The following is a 6307-nucleotide window of genomic DNA, read 5'->3' as shown; positions in this document are numbered from 1 at the left end:
ATGTGTTTGCTTGGATAAATATAACATTTTTATTTGTAAATTGTTTAAAAAATAAACATATGGTGGTCAACAAGACTTTCTTCTTGATTTTCTTTCTTTCTTTTTTTTTTTTTTTTTTTTTAACTCTAGGGAAGAGTTTTATTTCAAGTAGTTTCTACCTCCTGTAGTAGCTGGTAAAATCGAGAAACTGTAGACAATGAAGACATTCAGCACTTAGCCTGCTCAGTAAAAGGCTGGTTTATTCCCAGCTGAAGTCAATGGAAGAACTTCTGTCAACAGCATCAGTGGAAGTTTGTCTGAAGTCCTGAGCCTTGTGTAAAGTTGGGGGGAGGAGGGCAAACAAGCAGAGTTCATGTTTCTGTAATCGCTACCAGCCTGCGGACCTCCAGAGGGGGACAAATGAGCTTTTCTGTTGCTGTGACTGTGTGTAAAGATGGTACTAAATGCTTTTCCGAGTCATTATGGTGCTTTGCTGAATTTGTAAATCTAGTGCAAGTGGTCAAGTCACCAAAAAAAGGTAATTAAGAAGGGAAAAAGGTTTTCAGAGAGGCTCTTTGACCTCTTTTTGTGATTTTAAGCAGTTACTGCATATAAAAAACAAACGGAATGTAAGAAGTATTTGTTAGTATCATTGCCCTACTTTCTTCAAATAACCATTTGCTGTCAAACCCAAAGAAAACAAGGTTTGACATGCTTTTGATGCTTTCTAAAATGGAAGTTGGGTAATGAGTAGGTTGTTTAAATCCTGTTTTTATTTTTATTTTTAAATGAACTCCTTTGTAGTTGTTTCTTGGTTTTCTTCTATAAATGTCTTTCTGATTATATATCTAAGCTTATTTGTTCACGGTTGACAGCTAATTTTTTTTATTTTTATTTTTTACCCTTGTGTCCTTTCTAATTTTTTCAGTGAAGTGCTTGGTGTCTTGTAAATCTAAAGTGGAAGAGGGAGCCTGTGTTTCTTGCCTGCCTTGTATTGAAGGATAGCAGTGCAGGGAAGGGAGATGCTGAGCGAAGGCTGCCTTTTTTCCACAGTTCTGCATTTAGATGGTGCTGATTTGGGATGCAGACCACCTGGATAGTTTCATTGCTCAGATTCATTTTCACGAAGGTCTCGGTGTATGCAACGGTAGACAGAAACCCATTTGGACAATCACCTTCTTCAGACATCCTCACTGAATGCTGCATTACCTGTGTGGGATGTACTCTTGAGTAACTTTATCTGGGTGGAAAGGACACCGACATCCATCCAATATCCTTTCGATCTGCTCTCCTACAGTTGCTTCTACAACTAGTGGTGGTGGTCAGTGCAGAACCCAGCTGGCCACAGATGAAGAACAAGCTAGCACCAAAGGAAAGCAAGAGCTTTGCAAACGACAAACTGAGAGTTGTTACCCTGTATTTGTCTTCAGCTTTCCAGAAGCTGAACCTCCGTATGATAAGAGTTAAATAGCACTTTTTTTTCATGCCCTTTTGTCAGTTTTGTCTGTGCCCGAGCGGAGCAGGGTGCTCTGTTCCACCCGGGAAAAAAGATTCTTGTGGTCTCTTGAGGTAGGAGTAAAAGGTGCTCCTGGAGCTGCTGGAATGGGCAGAAACAAAATGGATGGTGTAGACTCTGACGTGATGTGCAGGCAGATTGGTGGACAGAGGTTGTTGTGCAATTTTGTGAAATGGCATGTATATTTTTATTTATGTATTCTTTTTTTTTTCCCTTTTTTTTTTTTTTTTTTTTTTTTGCTATGGTTTCCAGAGGCATGCAGTAAATGATTTACCTACTGTACTGATCCCCTGTGCTGGCAGAGCTGTAGCATAGTGCACTGACTGGGAAGCCTTAAGTTCTAGGCTGGCCTTGGATTCTTGACTCCAGATCCTCAGGAGGAGGGGTGAGTTAACGGAGGGGGATTTACCTGGGTGTTTGAATGGTGCAATACGGCGTTACCTCTCCTTCCTGCCCTAGTTCTCTAAAAGCTGCCTTTCTCCTGCTTTTTAGCAAGCTGTTGATAGGGAGTAAATAAGCCTATTTGAATATTTCTTTCTTTACACTACAAACCAGGCAGAAATACCTAGTAAATTCCAAAGATGATGAATTAGCTACAGGCATTCGTTTCACATTGCAGCCTTCAGTTTGCCATGTTGGAGGCTGGCAGGAAGGCCTTTCTCCTGGGTGAAGTCTTATTGCAGAGCAGAGTTTTATTAGCAGGAAGTGGAAGAAGAGCCATGGAAAAGCTGCTGGCATTTTGTCAGTATTTATTGTAAATCCTGGTGTTTTAAAATATTCCTTCACGTTTCCAGCATTGTTATGTTGTTGTTTTTTTTTTTTTTTTTTTCCAAATGTATGTGTTTTACTGGTAGAAATTGCCAGTAGCAGATTAAGATACAAGGTCTCTGCCACTCCTTAATTCTTGCCAAGAGTGGAAATAAATGCCTAACTCTTAGCTAAGGGAAGCTGCATGAAGATCTTAAGTTTTGCCCTTAGAAAGATATAATCTGTCTTTACCCGCTTTCTTCCTATTTTTTAGGCTGGTAAACCCCAAATGTTTTTTTCAGAAGTAGCAAGCGTAGTAAGTAATGACAGCAGGTCTCTTTTAAAAAAAGAACTACAAAACCAAACTGCAACTGTCCCCCAAACCAGTGTGTTCCAAAGCATGCTGAGATTATATTTCTTCAGTGCAGTGACAGGTTTAGAGTTGATAACTCATTTCCCCAGAGACTGGAACTACAGCAGCAAGAATGCCTGCTTAATGTGTTGCAGAACAGAGACTTCTTTTTTTCCCGAGGAAGGGCAGGAGATACCATGTGAGACAGGTCTTCCTGTGGCACTTAATATAATATTGTGTTGGTTTATTACTCTCTCACAATGTTACAGAAGGGCAAGAGGAGCAAAATCATCCTCTGGAATATAATTTAGTCCTCTTTTGCCCCCCTGCACGGAGTAAATTCAAGCAGCCTATGTGCCATCGCTGTGGGAGTACAGAGCAGCCGAGGATTTTACTCAATTCCTCTGCCTGTATCCAGCATGAGAAGAGAGATGCAGGTCATGGTTCCTAGGCCACCTCTTCTGTTAACTGTTTTCAGCTAGTGTGGTTGTATTCTTGGCTGTGATCGACTTGAGCCAAATAAAGCAGCTCTAGCCCGTTACTTTCTGTCTAAGAGCAGAAAATCAAGGCTCCATGTTTAGTGTTAATGTCTTGGTTTTGTTTTGTGATCCACGTGCACCTCTTCTTGAGCTGTCCTGTTGCTTGCAGTGAGAAGACTGAGTGCCGTAAGTTGTCAGTTCTAGGCTCCGGTAAAGCCAGTCAAGCTGCTGTCATTATTCCCAGAACGCTGCTGCAGCAGCTGGAGATGCAGAGAGCAGAGCCATCAAAATTGCACGGGAAGGTGGTGGCGAATGCTCGAGTAGCTGCAGCAAACAAGCTGCTTCGTGAGATGCAGTGTTCCCTTTTACCAATAGGCTGACTGGAGAACCTTCAGTTTACAGAGAGCAAAGCACATATGTAAGGTAATGTTATAAACACTATAAATAAAAACACTTTTTATTTATAAAATTTATATTTATAAGTAAAACACTTTTTTTTATTTAAAAAAAAAAAGAAGCTTCTTTGTGGGAGTGCTTTAGACAGAATCTAAGTTGAAATAGTATTGATTAGTTGGGATATAACCCTGTTCAGTTTGGCTGATGAATGTAGAACTAAACATGATTGTTGAAGCAAAATAACACTTTAGGATTAGAGGTAGCTGTGAAGACTATGAAAAGGCAATTCAATAAAGAAATGGTAGGGATGATCCTCACGTCAGTACTTGCATTAGGTCATGTTCATCTCCTGTCAGATATGAGAAAACAGAAAGAAAAGGAAAATGACAGATAATTAGATGAGAGAAGGACTCAGGAGCTATGTACCTGAAAGATAGTATCTAGAAATGCTAGGTTAGCAGAACAAGAGAACAAAGTCCATTAGCAAAGGCGTATCAGCCACTGCTTTTTCTCAGAAGAACTGAAGGCTTAATGCAATTAAACCCATTTAGTATGGCAATTTTCAGGTACTTTTTACAGTTCATGTCCTCTGGCAGTTGGTTTCACAGATGATATTACTTTACCAAGTGTATGAGAGAGGTTCAAAACCAGTACATCTTAATTGTGTCTTTAGCCATACCATCCAAGATAAGATTGCTAAAACAACTCATACTTGTATTTCATGCATTCAGCAGAATGGATTCAATTTGACTAGTGGAAAAAAAAAATAATTTCATACATAATTGGCTGCAGTACTTCATAATTAACATTTGATCCTATCTGGCATTTGGTAGAAGACACAGGTGTGGGCAGCCTGCTTCAAGCTGGCTACAGGGTCCACAGAGGGAGATCAGCTGAGATGCTGACTTGTATTATTCCTCTGAGGCTTAAATTTGTGTTTCAGAAACCAAGAAAAATGTAAGACTGTAAGATGAAACCGTCTGCTTTATAAGGTTAGCATCCTATACCAAAGCATCAAATATCTAACTTCTAGTTATCCTTGTTCTTAAAATCTTCATGTACTCCCTGCATTCGCTGTATGTCCAATTACAGCTATTTTCATGCTCTTTTAAGCTTGCTAGACTTCTTTCAGTCTGTCTCAAGTGCTTTTGATATTGAAAACTTTTAATGCAGAGGGGAAGGAATCAAAAGGTCCTCAGACTTGGGATTATAACAGTCAAACTCAACAGATGGTCAGCAGGCGGGATTTGAGGATGAGCATTGAGTTTGCTGTAACAAGCCCATTCCCTTTCCTGGCTTTTGGTTAATTTCCACAGGAGCTATGAACGTGTTACCTGGAGCTGCTGGACTTCTGGAATCCTCTTCTGAAAAGGTGGGTGCACATTTGCATGCCTGGAATGGTGTCTCTTTCCCTTCGCTTTGGTAATTCTTTTCATTATTACTAAAATGGTTATTCAGTGAGGATTTTCTATATTCTTAATGGTTAAACATGTTTTTCACGGGTGTATTTGTAATCTGAGTTCTTTTGCTGGCATCCAAGAAGACTCTGTATATGTGGATGCTTCATTTCTCTTGATTAAACAGTATTATATTAAAAACAAACATTAAACATTTATGAAATAATTCTGGACCCCGAGTGCTGTTTGTTTGAAAACTATTCTCTAAAGAGGATTAAAAAGTGCAAGCTACTTCAAGATCTAATAGCAAGAGAGGGAGCTAATTTTTGAAGCTTCTTGATTCATAGGGCCTTCGTGGCCCTACAGTAACACCTTCTTTACCTCTTGGAAGTGCTGCTCAAAGTACTTTTTAAAACTCCTGCCTCAGGATTAGCCTGGATTCTTGCTGTTATTTTGCAACTCGGCCACCACGTTAAACTATTATTGCAAACTTTCTTCTCATGTGATTGCAAGAAGTCTCTTCTTAACTCTGCACAATTACTTCACCTAAGGGAAAATACTGCCCTGTTTCACCACCGAAAATGCCCTGACAGCAGCTATGAAGCTGAAAAGAATAAAGAAAACAGACAGTCTGCCTTTTTGCATAGGTTTATCATAGCAGTTGATTATTCTAGAAAATAATGTGTGATAAAATGTTTTACAATATGCAGATGGGCTCGTCCTGCTTTATATATGTGATAAAACACAAACTAGTTTGCTGCTGCTGCTCAGGGAAAGAAAGCACTTCAGAAATACTTGTATTCCCCACAGGAGCTCCATGCAATGTTCATGTGATTCCTAGCAACAGTGTCCTTCCTTAAATTGCTGCTGCAGAAGCTCTTCAGTAAACTAATTACCATAGCACTGAAATCCTCTGTCTAATAGAGGAGTCATCTGAGGATGGATTCAAACGCCCTGTCTAGAAGAGCCTGACAATACTTTTATCTATTTTTTTTAGTAACCAAAGCTGCAGAGTAGAAGAGATCCAGCTGCTCTAGAAAATAGGCATATATTTTTGTTCATAAGGTAATCAGGATCATACTGAAGTGAAGAAATTAACCTGGTTCTTTAGCAGTAGGGGAGAAGCATTGGATGGAGTTGCTCAGTCTGGTAGCCTGGCAGAGGTGAAGCTGCCTGCTGCTCCATCTCACTGGGTCCTGCCAGTAACAAAAATGAGAAAACAGTGCTTGTGCAAATGGAAACACCACTGTCATCCTCTTCGCCTCTCCAGCTGATGGGGATGAAGGTCACAGTATGGATCCCTCCAGTAACACACCTTAGGTTAATCAATTTATCCAGGATCTGACCCCACATCGAGCTGCGCAAGGAGGCTGAGCACAACCATTGCACCAAGGAAATGTTACAAGCCAGCGTTTGGAAGGACAAATAAATCCCCCAAGCC

Source organism: Netta rufina (assembly GCF_964035555.1).
Source record: "Netta rufina genome assembly, chromosome: 3".
Lineage (NCBI taxonomy): Eukaryota > Metazoa > Chordata > Aves > Anseriformes > Anatidae > Netta > Netta rufina.
The sequence above is the reverse complement of the archived record's forward strand: the minus strand, read 5'-3'. Positions refer to the sequence as shown.